Consider the following 15,642-nt stretch of genomic DNA (forward strand, 5'->3'; position numbering starts at 1 on the left):
GGACTTGATTGAATTTTATGAGAAACTATTTAGTCCAGTGGGTGGGTTGGACCGCTTTTCATCTATAAAAACAAAGGTGGTTTGGTCTTTTCCAGTAGGTATGTTGGATCTAGAAATATTAATTAAGAAAGCTAACCCCTCAAGAGCCCCAGAGCCTGATGGCCTCACCAACTCAATGATCAAAGAAACATCCGATGCCTGGTTACCTTTTATTTATAGGCTTTTTAGCCAGATCATGAAGACCCGTGAGATCCCAAGTACTTGGAGGTCAGCCATAATTGTTCCCATTTTCAAGCGGGGCAATATGGCGGGTCCTTCCAACTACCATCCTGTTGCCCTCTTGAATGTGCTGGGTGAACTGTTTGCAGATCTATTCCTAAGACACCTTCAAAAATGGATCTCAGAATCGAACAGGGATGACCCCCATCAAACAGGTTTTGTAAAGGGGGTGGGAACAGACTTGAATCTCTTGCTGATAAATATACTGAAAGTGAAAGCCCTCAAAAGCGGTACAAAAATGTACCTGGCTTTTGTTGACCTGAAAAAGGCATTTGATATTGTCGACAGGAAACTGATATGGTCAAAAATGGAAACCTGGAATTGTCCTGCTGATTTACTGGCGGCAATGAAGTCTCTATACACGTCAACAAAATTCCAAATCATACTAAATGCTCATGGGTTATTGAATAGAGCGGTTTACACCCATAGAGTACTGAAACAGTGATGTCCACTGACTCCTACCCTTTTCAATGTATTTTTTCTGATCTTTGTGAGACTTTAGACCACATTCGATCTTTCGCCCCCAAGATTGGTGAACACAAGTTAGCTTGGATTCTGTATGCCAATGATCTTGTATTGATTGACCAAACTCTGATAGGTCTGCAGCAGAGTTTGGATGGTCTACAAGAATATATGCTTAAGAATGGGTTGATGATAAATTCATCCAAAACAAACATCTTAGTTCTGGGTTCTAGGACGGGTAGACAGAAATCGACCTTTAAATGGTATTTAGAATGTGTAGTCCTTATTCAAGTTTCATCTATGATTTATTTGAGAGCTCACATAAATACTAGTATAGACGATGCTCCCCGACAACTGGCTTTACAAACTAAAATGAAAACGCTAGCATCTTAAGGTCTGTTGATCCATACAAAACATGGTACATTTTCAATCCTTCCGTTGTTGACTTTTTATAAAACAAAGATGCTCCTTATTTTAATTTATGGTGCAGAGGCATTTTTGTATACCCCGTGGAAAATATGGGCCTCCGTAGAAGGGAGGGTTTGGAGAAAAATATTGAGGTAACCAAAGTTAGTCCCAACTTCTGTTATTAGATGTAAATTAGGACTGATTTCCATCTATGCAAGAACGGTTTGGAAGGCGCTTGCTTTGTTCCCAACAAAATGCACGATGACCCCGACAGCCATTCCATACAAATTATTAGCTACGGAAACTGTCAAGGCTGGTCCTGATCTCATGGACCAGTGGAGTGGATGTCGGGTGATTCTAGAACAACTGGAAATTAAACAAGAGATGCTGATCAAAATCCCTGCGAAGGTTAAAAGGAAACTCTGGCAACATGACTGGACATTGACCCTTGAGGACAAAAACAGTAATTGTTTGCAGGCCCCCTTGTAAAAAGAAAGTAAATCTTATGATTGTCTACCAAAATGCCAAAGAGGTTCTGAGCTGTAGACTTGCTTGTATGGATTAATCTAGGGACTAGGGAGACTGTGTGTTTTTGTTTTAATCTGTGCTGTACGATGTGTAAAAGGATTATCATTCAGTTGTTTTTTCTAAGGATTTTTTTTTATGTTGATTTAAAGATAAAGATTTGTAATAAACCCTAAATCTTAATAATACATTTAATATATATATATATAGTATGAGGCTTTTACTTCCATACAATTGCACGAGCTGGCTGTATGTGGCTGTACTGTCCCATGAATGCAATGCCCCTGGCTTATGTTGGCTACAGGTGATCTCGTCCACCCAGTCATATCATTAACCTGCATATCAAAGCAGCACTCTAGTAGTTAAAATAAGGTTAGTATCTGAAATAGTCTTAGGTCTGTTTTATTGTATTTGCTTTGTTTTTATCATCTTAAGCAGATGCATGATTTAAAAATAATCTGCTGCATCAATTCCTGTGATGTCATCTGGGCCGAAGGTCATAGTGCACCACATCTTGTTGTGAGGTAATCAGGTGAATGATGTCACTTCACCTCCCCCTTGCATTTTGGCGAATGTGGGTCCCTACTATGTCCTCAGTTTAATTGTCATGCATGTAACTATGACCTTTATTCATTCTTCAGCTATTTTGGGTGAAAGGATTATGATTTATGGTACCCAGGTAGTGCATGGTTTAAATATGTATTTAAGACTATGCAATTTACCATTTGTAGAGATATGTTTTGCTGGCATCCATGGGTGATTTGTGTGACACGAGTAGGTTGCAGCACATTGTTCTATTGGGTGACTCTAATACCTGTTTCAAAAGTAGGGTCTTGAAATATCAACTTAGGGTCCCCTGCGCCCAATATTGAAAATGTGCTGCATGCCCGTGAAGGTACAGAGTTTTTCCCCTTGCTCCGTTGTAATCAATAGATCCAGAAATCCTTCACACATTGGCAGTGCCACTATAGAAATAAACTCAGAAGAGTTTCTTTCTATAGTGGCGCTGCCACTCTTCTGAGTTTCTTACTATAGTGGTGCTGCCAATGTGTGAAGGATTTCTGGATCTATTGACTTTAATATCTGATATGAGCCCTTCCATGCCCTAAGGCCGGTAAAATAGCTCAGCGGGTGAGCGCTCGCTTCTGCGATATGAACGTGATCTGCAGGTTGCAGGTTTGAATCCCGGCAAGGCCAACTCAGCCTTTCATCCTTCTGAGGTTGATAAATTAGTACCGATTTCGGTTGGGTGATATTTTATGTAAATATGTGCTCTGTAAAGCGCTTTGGATTAAGGCGCTATATAAAAAACACATCATTATCATTAAATCTAGTATAGAAAGAAGAGGACGAGGTGTGGGGTACACATGATATTCAAGCCCCTTGGCTGTACATCGGTGTACTAGTGCTGCCTGTTTAGCAACCAGTTTAAATAATGTGGGCCTGAGAGCCTACACTTGTAGGCTCCCTGGAGATGGACCAGCAAACCCCAAACTCAGCTTTCCATTGAAATAAAATGCAGTCATATTAATTAGAGTTGTTTGACCTAGTGAGCTGTAATTTGCTAAAGTTGTTTAACTTTTTAGTTCACCTGGAAAGCGATTGCAAACTATCAGTTTTGACAACTTGTACTCCTTGGGGTAACTTTGACAGAAAAACTCTAGTGGATAATAATGCTACAATGATTACCTCCAGTAAATTCCCAGATGGTCCGTAGGTCAAATCTAAATCAGGAGGTTGCTTTCACACGCCTTAATGCCAACATCCTGCAGTTACTTGAAGATTTTTTCAGTCTCCAGACACTGGTTGTTTTGGCAATTGATAAAACAAATTATGGTGAATAGCTGAGGAGAATGAAGTCCTTGGAAATCAATATTTGGCTTGATAAAGAATGTGAACAAGTGAAATGTGATTTGTTGGTGACCCTTAAATATCGAGAAGGCAGTGACGAGCACATTCTTAGGCAGCCGAGAAGAGAGGTTATAAGGATATGGTGAGACAGGAGGATCGCTGTGTGAGAGGAAATGGGAGTCACAGAGGGCTGAAGTGCTTGAAATCCACAGTGACCTTTGTCAAATTGATTGTACTATTTCAGAGGGTCATTTGTACGGAGCAGGCTTCGGCATTATAGTGCTTCTGACTGCAACTTTACCAAAGTAAGCTTTCATCTGTGCTAACAATGTTTTCAGTTTTTCTTCTGAAGACTTGAACAATCTCTGCAACACACAGAAAATTGATAAGACTACAAGATTTCAATTTGCAATGTTGAAGAGTTATGCTGAACATCCAGAAAAAGGGAAAGTTGTTTGATAAACTATGGAGCAGCTTCTTGAATCTGGTTTGAAAATGAATGAGATAGTAGAGGAGGCCATTCTAGGATATTAAGATAAGTCTGCATCCTAAGTTGATGCTTTAATTATATTGTTTTTACATTGCATTGTTTAGCATTTATCGGATGTCTTATGGTGTATGCTAATATTTTTGTATAGTTCCCAATTGATTTTTACTGTTTTTGTGTTTTGGCATTCTCACATGGATAGAAGGGGACCAAAATCATTGTGATATTGAAAAACGGGGATGAAGTCTGGCCAGGGTTCACAGGAAAGTGCTGATAAGACAGCAGAGATGATCAGGTATTTTGCTTGGACGTGTTGCCCCACAAATAGTCTGTAGTTCTTTAGTGCATTGGAGTGGAAAGATCAAACCATACCCTGTGACCAAAGGAGATAGGGTGTGTCATGGCACCCCTTCATTTCTCCTTGTTTATTAATGATAAATAGCAACAAGTATCACTAGACCTGAGGCAGATGCTCTTATCCTACGTAATGAGGAGACACGCATCCTTCTATTTGCTGATGATGGAAAACTCCTCTTAACATCACCTTCAGGGTTACAGTGTCAGCTTAATTTGTTCAGCAACTTTTGCATGGCCAAGAGTTTCATTTTTAACATAATGAAACAAAATGTATGCCATGCCATTTGTAATAAACTCTTAATTTCTGTTGAGTCCAAGGGGTCAAAGTGCTGTGTGTGTTGGTCATACTGATTATCCGTTTGTGCTGCTTAATAGGTACCTAAACGTGCTGTTTTCTTAGCTTGGTGGGGCAGTATTGAGTTTTGCAGTGCTTTTTCCATGGGTTTGCAATTCGGTCTGCAAAGGGGATGCAGCTGGTCAAACAGGGTCTGCTGCATTATATGGTGAGCCAGTGCTTACATGTGATATTTCCGCTTTTTGAATGCCGAATACCAAAAAGACTGATTTATTTCAGGGGGGTGGCGGGGTCACCTCCCACACGCCCTCTCTCCAGGGAAGCCGTTCCTTTCCCCTCCCACCTCCCCACCCTCTCCCACACTGGTGAGTTTTCTTAGAAATGGGGGGTTTGAACCCTAAATCGCCCTTTCCTCCCCATTGCATCCCTTCTTGCCCAAAGCATTCACCCTGAACCCCCATCATAGACACACCGATTCATACATGCAAACTCACTCACCCACCTACTCCCGTGCCACCTCACCCACAGTCACAAACAGGCAGACACACAAAGACACACACAGACACACACACGTCCCAAAACACTTAACTCAGATGCCTGTGTCTTCCCTCTTTTGGCCCAGTGGCACCTGTCAGCCCCCTGCGTGTACTCGTGTGCGTCCCGTGGCGTGACAGTTCGATTTTGACAGACTGCTCAGACTCCAAGCAGTCTTTCTAAATCGATCTTTTTTCATTTAATGTTTTACAAACAAAATAATCACTTAGTACCGAGAAAGGAAGTGAGCATATTTGAATCACAGGAGAATGCGATGCTTTAGAAGCAGCTGAGTCTTCCTAATAGTACTCTCACTTTCTCATTGCACCTTCATTAGTGCCATCTAGGCATCTCCTTTGGCTTTAAACTGATGTTCTTGTTAATTTGGGTAACAATGTGTAGTTCCTCTTGACTAGCACTATATTGAAGAGCTGTGGTTGAAATATAGGAAGTGATTTCCCCAACAAAGAGCTTGTTCCTCTGGAACCCTTGTCTTTTCCCTGGCTTCTTTTGTTGTTGTAATAAGCCTCACTCTTCACTCCTGTCATTGCCTCACCACATCCTCATTTCCCTCTGAGTCCTACTCTGGCCCACCAGGCATAAAGCATAGATGGGGTAACTACCATCTCTGTCTTTGCTTCGCGAGGCTATTCCTCCTCTGGCCTGTTTCTCTTCCACTTCCTCTCCCTGGTTTGTCACTGCCTCCTCATCTTGATGTCTCATCATTTCCTCCTGTTGTTCTACAACCTCTTTTTCTTCTTGTCTTGCCACAACCTCCTCTACCCGCTGTCTCCAACAGCCACTTCTATACCTCCAAGCCTTCTCCTGTCCTCTTGTGCAGAATTCTCCAGATCAGACCCACTTTCTGCTCCTCTCATCGCCACACCACTCCTTCTCCAAAATTCCTCTCCCTGCCGACTGCCATAGTCTTCTACTCCCCATTCCTCTCTTATTAGGGCTTGTGCTTGTGTGTCTGAACCTCCCCTCCCCAACCGTTCTCAGATGTTTAGCTGGTTCCTATTATCAAATGTGATTGGTTAGTTTGAATTGTTAGGTGGTCTACTGTTAACATTGCTCAGTTAGACACTCCTTCTTGATAGTTCATAGGCTGATATCTGTGGTCTACCCCATCTTGGGATAATTGTATTCACATATGATATGATATGATGGGTTATGTATAACATGCTTAATACCCAGAGGTTTCAAAGCGCGGACCCTGGGGTCAAACCTGTGGTGTTCTGTCTTGTCTTGCTTCCAAGGCGAGCACGTTGACCCTGAGTTTTCCTCCCAATACCATGCGCTGTTAATTCCTCTGAGCAGAGCTCTGCAAGTCTTTTGGGTTTGTGAGTCCCCTCACCTGAGAACAGGTTTACCCGCAGCCTGGATTTATGAACACTAAGAAGGATGGAGTGATGTTAAGTTTCAGTTTCCCTGTGTATGCAGCTGGTTTCATGGCTCCCCTCTGCTCAGTCATTAGAACAGTATTGCTAGACACCCTTAAAGCGACACAACGGGTTGGTGTTGCCCAGTGATGCATCCCTGCCACACCACCAGGGAAGATTGGGGTAGTGCAGGGAATTCTCACTGCACCATCTTCAGGTCCTGAGTCACTTAAAGGGTGGTGGTTCCTGGCCCCTTGGTCATCCTATCCCTTAACTTTAAAGCCAGGCATAGAATGTCATCACAGCTGCCATTCTGCCACTGAAGAAAACACACTTCCAAATTCACCTTATAGCAACTTGAAAATGCAACAATCTGACAGACCAATATTTTTCCCGAAACAACATTTCCCCGAAGGAATCTTCTTCCACCACTCCGTACAGAATATTCTCAGCAACACACTTAAGAAAAAATCAATGAACTATATTTCCCATTAAAGCCCAATGCACTATCTTTTCCATGATAACCCACATTCTGTAGTTCCACAGTTTTATTGTAACAAACCTTATGGTCTTAGTCCATGATCTTGCTTCTATTCCATAAGCAATTCTTCATTCTTTGTTGTGTGTGACTGAAGATGGTTATCCAGACTTTCTAAAATGCCCAACCAATGGATCAACCACCAGATGAATTGTAACCCAGCGGTGCAGACCACCTAGAATCTTCTCAGTTTGTCCTGGTATCTGCACCTGCGATAAAACAACAGACATCATGGTGGCCTGTAAACATCTCTCACCATCATTACCTTGAAACAGCGATAACAGAATTTATGTTACAATACGAATCTTAGAAGAGAAGGTTTGCACCATGAACAGAAGATATTACGGTGGAAAAGGACACATGTCTTTAATCAAATGAAAACTACCCTATCCCAGATAAATATGGGGAATCTAGATTCTGTAGCAAGATCTGAAGTAAGTAATGTGCCTGCTCACATCTTACTGAGACAGTATGCCTCATTACGTGTGTGCCGATCTAGGAAAAAATGCCGGAAAAAATGCTGGTAATACAAATCACCAGCACTGGTACAACCCAATCAGACTCCATGGATGGGAACTTACCACCATTGCTGGGATATCAGACTCCGGAATGGTACGGTGGGTTTGCCGATAACCTGACGGAATCACCGGCAAACCTGTAATGAGCCACATTGTCTCCAGCCACAATGCAGGTGTGTTGGGGAAAGTGACCATGGGTGTCGGGTGCTACTGCCTGCTCAATGATGCGGGCCTAGGGGTGGAGAGTTGGGGGTCAGGGGCTCACCAGCTTTACTTCACCAAGATATCTGCCATTAAGTGATGCCTAAAATGCAGTGCTAAGCAGTAACAAGTATGCTGGATATATGGGTCCTTAATGCAGGCCCAGCGGTTGGAACATTTAGTTCAGTAGCAGTAAAGACATATTTTCCCTGCAGAACAGGGCTGTGTACCAGCTTTGTAACTCAAACCCTGCTTCCCAGGAAAGCTGCAGCTGGAGAGGTGGTGGGCTCAAGAAAAACTCACAGGGCCCTGGCACTCCCACACATGCATATACGCTCAAAGAAAAACAGTATGGTGGACTAGCTTTGTAAAACTGTGGTCCTCAACAAAAGACAGACACAGTATAACCCATCTTTCCAATTCCATAATGTTGCTCCAGTCAAACAAATGACACACAGGTGCAAACCCATTGCAAGCCCAGCTCAGGAGGATGGGAGCGAGGGTCATATATATGGACGCCCTAGAAATGCAGAAATGTGGGGATTTGGAGAGAATTGTTGGTGAAATGTTGGTGACCGTTGGAGAAAGGAGAGGTTGGACAAGCTAAGGAGGTTGAAGTCAGGAAGGAAGTAGAGGATCTGGAGGAGGTGGAGAAATGAGAAGCTGAGAAGGAAATAGTAAATCCTGAGGTAGAGGAGCTGAGGAGCAAGTGGGAGAAGGTTCTGAGGAGGAGGTGGTGAAAAGAGTTGAGGAGCAGGAGGAGGTAGTAAGACCTGAGGAGAAGGAAGTGAAAGGAGGAGCAGAGGAACAGGAGTAGGAATTTGAGAGAGGAGTAGCCCAGGAGGTACAGGAAAGAGTAAGACATGAGGCAGCAGAGATTAGAGATGGAGACTTGAACCACAAGTCTATTAGATGTGTGAGATGAGGGAGGACGTGCAAGCAGGTGGCAGAGTATCCAAGAGGTGGATGAGGAGTTGGTAAACAGAGACACTGATAGAGGAGAAGTATAAGTAGCCCCCTTAGGAGCAATCTTGCATGGAGTTGAAGAGGAAAGTGAAAGTGGTTTGAAGCCAAGGGTACGAGGAGGTGGCTCAGAGTCCAAAGAGCAACCTAAAATCCCTCTAAGCCTGCCTCACCTTTGAGAATATGGGCCATTTGTCGTGTGGCAGGAGCTGAATTCAACAAGTCAACTAGCAAGTACTAGAGGAGAACCTGATCCATGGGGAGACAAAAAAAGTCAAAGCTTCAAGGGCTGTGAGTAACACTGGGGAGAGAACTGGAGAGACATGTAGAAACACATTGGCCTTTATTTTTGTGAAAGAGACATTTGAATTTAAGAACTGCCATTATGACACTTTTGGGGATTTTTGAATTGGCCCGCCTTTTTTTAATTCCCTAATCGTTTGGTGAAAACTTAAAAGTATTGTGAGTCTTTGTAGGGACCTCTCTGCTTCATGAAATGTAATGCTAACAAAGCACATTGACAACTTGGTTAAAGTAAAATTCCTTAAAAATTGAGACACCTGACCAGTCTAATACTTTTATAATCTTTGAGAAGCCATTTTTATTTTAATTATTTATTGAGCATGTGTAAGGCACTTTATACAACAGAATTGTGTTTCAAAGCGCCACAGGGCTAAATAGGAAGGGAAAAGGGGGTTCCATGTGTTAATATCCCAGCAAAAATATTACCATACAAGAATAGCGCCATATTTTTTGCAGCAACAATAACCTATTAAACCTGCGGGGGACACCCCCGCAACCCTATACTATTTTAAAGGGAGCGGGGGACACCCCTGCAACCACCACTCCCATTTATCCCAAAAATGACCCCCACTAATAATATCACCTATGGCCATTTCCAAAGTCCATATATATGGCGATATTATTGGTGGGGGTAATATTACCTGATACCGAACAGGGGAAATAATAACAATGGCAAAAAAAAGTAAATATACAGTCATGGTCCTACTAGGCTTTGTGGCATTTGGACGTGCAAGTGTATCGAGGAGAAGTGTAGGAGATGGGGAGCAGAGGAGTGGACAAGTGATGGAGGAGGGCCTGAGGGGGATGTGCTAAGGGGAGCCAAAGAATAGAACCTTAGGCTAAGTGCTAGTAGATGTGACTCTCAAGGGTGGGATGAGGAGCAGCCAAGTAGGGGCTGGCATTCACTGGCATTGACTAGTTAACTGGGAGGGAGGGCCATGGTGGACGCGCTGAATGAGCAGCACACACGGCAGTGTCCACTTTAGCATGACTCACATAACATCTGGCCCACCTTGCTAGCCTCAGAGAATATGGGGGTCATTACGAGTTTGGAGGCAGCCATGGCGCTATTAGCGCCATGGCTGCTTCCAAACCCGGGTCCGGGTCCGGTCTGGCAGAATGGGGACTTACCGGGTCATTCCGACCTTGGAGGACCCGGTAAGTCCCTATTCTGTAGACCATTCCCCATTCCCATTTGAGCCCCCATAAGGCTCAATGGGAATGGGGAAGGCGCTAATTACGGACCCGCAAATAGCAGGCCCGTTATTAGCGCCATGGTCCCTTAGCGGGACCTGCTAAGGACGTGTGGTCAGATACTCTCTTAGCTACTCATGGAGGCCATCCTGGAAGATCATAAATGGATCAGGAAATCCACAGAGATAAAGGCCTCCCTCTGTGTGAGCCCATTAGTTGACCAAATGGGATGCCTCTACCTAAATCTCTAGCTTCAAGTATAGCCCCGAAACAAACTAAGGGCCCCCTGATTCTGGGCAAAGGCCTAGCCGGCAGTGGGAAAACCAAGGAAGCATGTAATGCTAAACAGGGCGTAAAAGAGATAAAATAAAACTATTCGATGTTCCAAGACCCAAACCAAACGAATAAGCCTGCAAGAATGACTGCTGAATCTTCTTCATTACAAGCTCTCCCATTGCTTTCCCAAAAGAAAACAAAAAAACAAGCAATTAAACGTAAAGCAAACGGTTCTCGAGCTTTCTTAAGGAATATTCAAACACTGCCTCGGGAAGAATGGATACCCTCATTCAAAAAGCCAAGACGAGAAATACAATGTAATAAAAAAACTCACGACCACCCCTTACTAGACCCAGCCCCACGGAGGAGATCCAACCATGATCAAGGATCGATAGTGGACCTTGACTCTTCGGGTTGTCTGAGAGATTTGATTGAAATAATCCAAAACAATCAGGAGGAGGAATCTTGGGAGAACATCAGCCTGACTGACTGGCAAGTAATAGATAACGTTTCAACCCTGCCAGATAATAAGGAAAGACCGAGCAAGGCAAGAACTACAATGGAAAAGAATTAGAAAAGAAGGCCTGACTGTAATAAACAAGAACAGGGCAAAAGACCGTTGACGAAGGAGGGAAAACTGAATGACCTCCTTTAGGAAATGGAGGACAAAAGATTGCTGAGAATTAAACATCAAGCTGAGACAGAAAGGCTATCTCATCGGACGGAAACTGAGTCACACTCGTATACAAAAACACAGGATCTGTTAAGACGTTTAGAACATTGAAGACAACAAAGAAGACACGAGGAGAAACCAGCCCCTAGGTCGACCAGTATCCATGAGAAGGGGAAAGAAAACGAACTTGAGAGGGGAAAAAAAAAGGGACGGAGATCGACCGGCCCAAAAGGACTCTTCAATGGAAAAGGTCATAAAAAACGTTCAAGTAAAACTAGAAAGGACCACAAATGACCACAAGAAGATTCTCCTGAATAGGAAAAACACACTGACCTTGCTCAACCAGTTGATCTCACCAGGGAATTTAGTACCCAATGACATAATCATCGGTTTCATAGATGAACGCAGAACGGAGATCCGTTCTGCGTTCATCTGTGAATCTTATCACCATTCAACTAAGATCGCAGAAAGTAAGGGATATTGTGATGACAAAAAAGGAGAAGATGCGAGACCTAGGCTTCAGACTGAATATCTTGGAGGCTGGGGATGGAAGACGGAATCCTCTAGATCTAGGCAAGACTGGCATACTAATAAAATCCAATCATCTGCTGATAACCCACCGAAGTACCGGCAAAGACCACCTCCAAAGTCTAATAAAATCCAAAGTACTGAAGAAGTCCGCAATACCAGATCTGGCAATCATGCCCAGAGAGATGCTCAATTTAAACCTGTTGACAGAAACCTGAGCAAGCTAAGGTTTACTGTCGACAACTCAAGATCTAAAGGGAATAGTCTGGGAACCAGAGATACCAAACAAGCAGGAGAAGATAAAAGATCTGCAAAGCCAGACATCCGATGGGAAAAAAAGAAGCACTAGAGCACACAGGAGGGACCAGAAATAAGACCCCGTCTGGCCTCATGGAATACTAGGGGTTTTGGGCGAACGTGACTTCCTGAGCGAGTTTGAAATGATATGCCTGCAGGAGTCTTGGCTGAGAACAAGTCCGCTATGCGTGGGATATCAAACTTTCATCAACTTTCATTGAAAGGGCCCTTGGGAAGGCCTCGTGCTGGCCTGCTGACCTTAATTAAAGAGGACAGAGACTTGCAGGTTCGGGACCATCAAATACCCAACCCATACGTTCAGGTGCTGAAATTGGTAAAAAATAGAGGGAGCCAGGAGATCAGACTCCTCTTAATTAACAGATATCGGAGCAGTCAAGACTGCTAAACTGAAAAGTACCTTTCAGACATTATGAAATGTATTGATGAATCCAAGACCAAACCAGTTGATCCTAATTTGTGGCGATCTGAACCTGATGCTCCTGGACAAAAAAAGGCAAACCGAAGCACAGAGTACATCTGGAACCCTGGGAAAATAGATGGGTCACGAAAATGAACTTAAGAGAGATGTTAATGCTAAATGGGCAGACTCAGGACGACATTCCGGTTGCGGATACCTGGTTTTGTAATCGAAGTAAGGCCTGTTTGGACTACTGCTTTGTGGCAGGTAACACACTTAAGTGGATCAAATCATTTACCGTAAAAAAACAGCTGACCAGTTATCATGCACTATTAGAAGTGGAACTTCAATGGAAATCCAAAGAGGCATATCGAGAAAACGCACGCCCAATAGAATTAAAATGGGGCAGGAATAGACTCAGGATTAAAGCTCCTGACATTCCTAAATTAGCGGCTCAGCTAGACGATAACATCATAAGGTCTAAAAACATGTTGGAACACAGATGGTTGTTGAAGGAATTCAAACTCAAGAGAGACATGAATAATATCACAGCAATTACAAGAAAAAAACATCTACAATATGGACCTCGTCAGAAGTAGAACGGAGTATCGTGCCGATCTCAGAATAATCCGTAAAAAAAAATTGCCTGATAGCAAGGCAAGAGCTAAGCAATGTAAACAATGGTATAAGAACTGGCTTAATTCCTCAAAGATTTGATGAGCACAGGCAGATGCAGAACATATGCTAGCCGCGATTAGCACCGGCAGTACAAGATCCCTTTGGGAAATTATAAATAAAGGCTAAGACTTCCGACCAGCCTTAACTTCAAGCCAAGTCTCGAAGGAAGATTGGGTGAAGCACTACACGGCCTTATTTAAAGCAGAAGAGACCATTAAATTCTCCACAAAAAAGGCAAAATCATCGCCCTGGTGTATTGAGTTTGACAGGGAAGACATATTATATTGAATCAAACAGCTGAGCTCTCTAAGAGTGGCCGGTCCCGCTGGCATTTCTAATCATATGCTAAAAGAAAATGGGGAGGCATGGACGGACTTCATCTTGACTCTATTCCAGCAGATTATAAAAACTAGATCGATCCCGCAATCCTGGAAGGAAGCCCTGATAGTTCCGATTTTCAAGAACGGAGACTGTAATAACCCTCGGAACTATAGGCCTATTGCCCTTTTGGACTCGATAGGAAAGATCTTCTCCTCGATTCTGCTGAGAGACCTTAGAAACTGGGCTATCAAGGCCGAAATCCTGGACAAACACCAGGCGGCTTCTATGACCGGGGTGGGAACATCGCTGAATCTGTCTCTATTAAACCTGTTGAAACTACGAGCAATTGAATCAAAAGGGAACATCTACCTAGGATTCATAGACCTTGAACAGGCCTTTGATGCAGTCAGTAGAAAACACCTATGGTCCAAATTGGAAAAATGGCACAGCTCCGAAGACCCCCTGGAAGCAAAAAAAGCGCTTTATTCTAACACAACAATTAAAATAGTTGTCTCAAAGGGAGGGGACACAACTGAGAAAATCCTGACGTTTAAGGGCATCATCTACCTTATTAAAGGCACAACGTACCCCTTGTGGAATACTCCCTCTCTTTATTGGGCACTAACTCTTCTTTTCTGTTTAGAACATAGCTAGATAGATTAATTACCATTGATTCCTCCCCTGCTGCGGGTTTGTATCTGATTGCCCCAATCCCCTCGGTTGGGCCCTTGTCCTAAAAAAGGACGTCCTTGTCTCTGTTTGTTTTGGTATCGTTGTCCTCGAATTCTACCTGTACCCATTCCTTGTTGATTATTAGGGTCGGTGGATCATGTGCTCCCGTCATCACTAGAACTATAGGAAGTGTTACGGAAATGAACCCTTTTCCTAGAAGAAACTTGATTGGTTGTACTCTGTAGGTTGTTTCCAAACCTATAACCATCAGTGATGTAAGGAAAAACCTTTTCATGAGAAAAGGTAGAGAGATCTTTTTTCATCCTCTTTACACAATCCAGACTGGTATCGTTCTTGAATTCTGATAATTATTTGAGATGTAAATCTAGTTTGATCTTAAAAGCGTCAAGATCTAGCACTTGTTTTATTTCCTATTGTAGTTTGGAAATGTCAATTTCGATTGTTTTGGATACTTCCGTAGCTGTATCTATTATCAAAACCAACCAGTCTCGACCACATTTATTGGATATATAACTCCATTTTATCTTAAACTCCGGATTATCCAAGAACTATGAGGCCTTGTGGAAGTGCCTGATTCTTAAGATATTGTAACATGATGACACCATGTAATTCTGTGCGGATTAAACATTTCCTGAGTTGCGCCAACTCGTCCCAGTGGTCATTGTTCTTATTTAAAATGCCATCCTCTGTGTCTGCCAATGCAGACAAAGAGTCCACAATTTCTGTATATGTTCTTCACTGTAGGCAAGACATCTATCTGCGGAAGTTGCCATAATGGTAACTAATATACACACCCCACACGTGGACCCAAAAACATTCCTTTTGCAGCTCAGACCCCAGAATCCTATTACTTTACAAAAAGCCTTCAAGACCACAATGAGCCTCCTAGAAATCTACCTTATTAAAGGCACAACGTACCCCTTGTGGAATACTCCCTCTCTCTCTCACAGTCAGAGGGTGACCACAAATTTTATCATGTAAAGGAGACAGAAATTACATTTTTTAAGGGCATCAAACAGGGTTTTGTGTTAGCTCCTTTTCTATTTGCTTTGTAGTTGGCTGATATAAAAGCTTCACAGGATAGAATCCGAGCATTTCCATCGAAGCTCGAAGGGACTAAACTCCCCTGGATTCTCTACACAGATGATGTTGTCTTTATCGACCAAACGGCAATAGGGCTGCAACGTTGAATAGTGGAATTCAAGGCTTATCTCGATCAAACTAGAATGAAAATCAATGTAGATAAGTCGATGATCCTGGTAATGCAATCTGCCCTTGGCGCCAGGACAAAAAAGCCCGCCCTCACGTGGAGAATCGAAAAACAGGACTTGAAAATAGTGGATACTATAACATACCTAGGGGTCAAAATTAATAAAAACATCAACGTGCATGCACAAATAAACTTCCTCAAGGAACAACTAGAAAAATTAACAAACCAGGGTAGAGCTTTACATCAGAGAT

The 15,642-nt window shown here is 42.9% G+C and overlaps 1 protein-coding gene across 1 annotated transcript in view; it reads right to left on the bottom strand.

Annotated features, from left to right (window-relative positions):
- LOC138504105 (gonadotropin-releasing hormone II receptor-like) overlaps positions 1-15,642 on the bottom strand; it is a 397,205-nt gene that overhangs the window by 137,965 nt on the left and 243,598 nt on the right. The window contains exon 2 of the mRNA XM_069624317.1: positions 7,143-7,327. The gene's annotated coding sequence lies outside the window, so the exon portion shown is untranslated. The remainder of the gene's footprint in view (positions 1-7,142; positions 7,328-15,642) is intronic.

Source organism: Ambystoma mexicanum, chromosome 11 (assembly GCF_040938575.1).
Source record: "Ambystoma mexicanum isolate Mex_15411 chromosome 11, UKY_AmexF1_1, whole genome shotgun sequence".
Lineage (NCBI taxonomy): Eukaryota > Metazoa > Chordata > Amphibia > Caudata > Ambystomatidae > Ambystoma > Ambystoma mexicanum.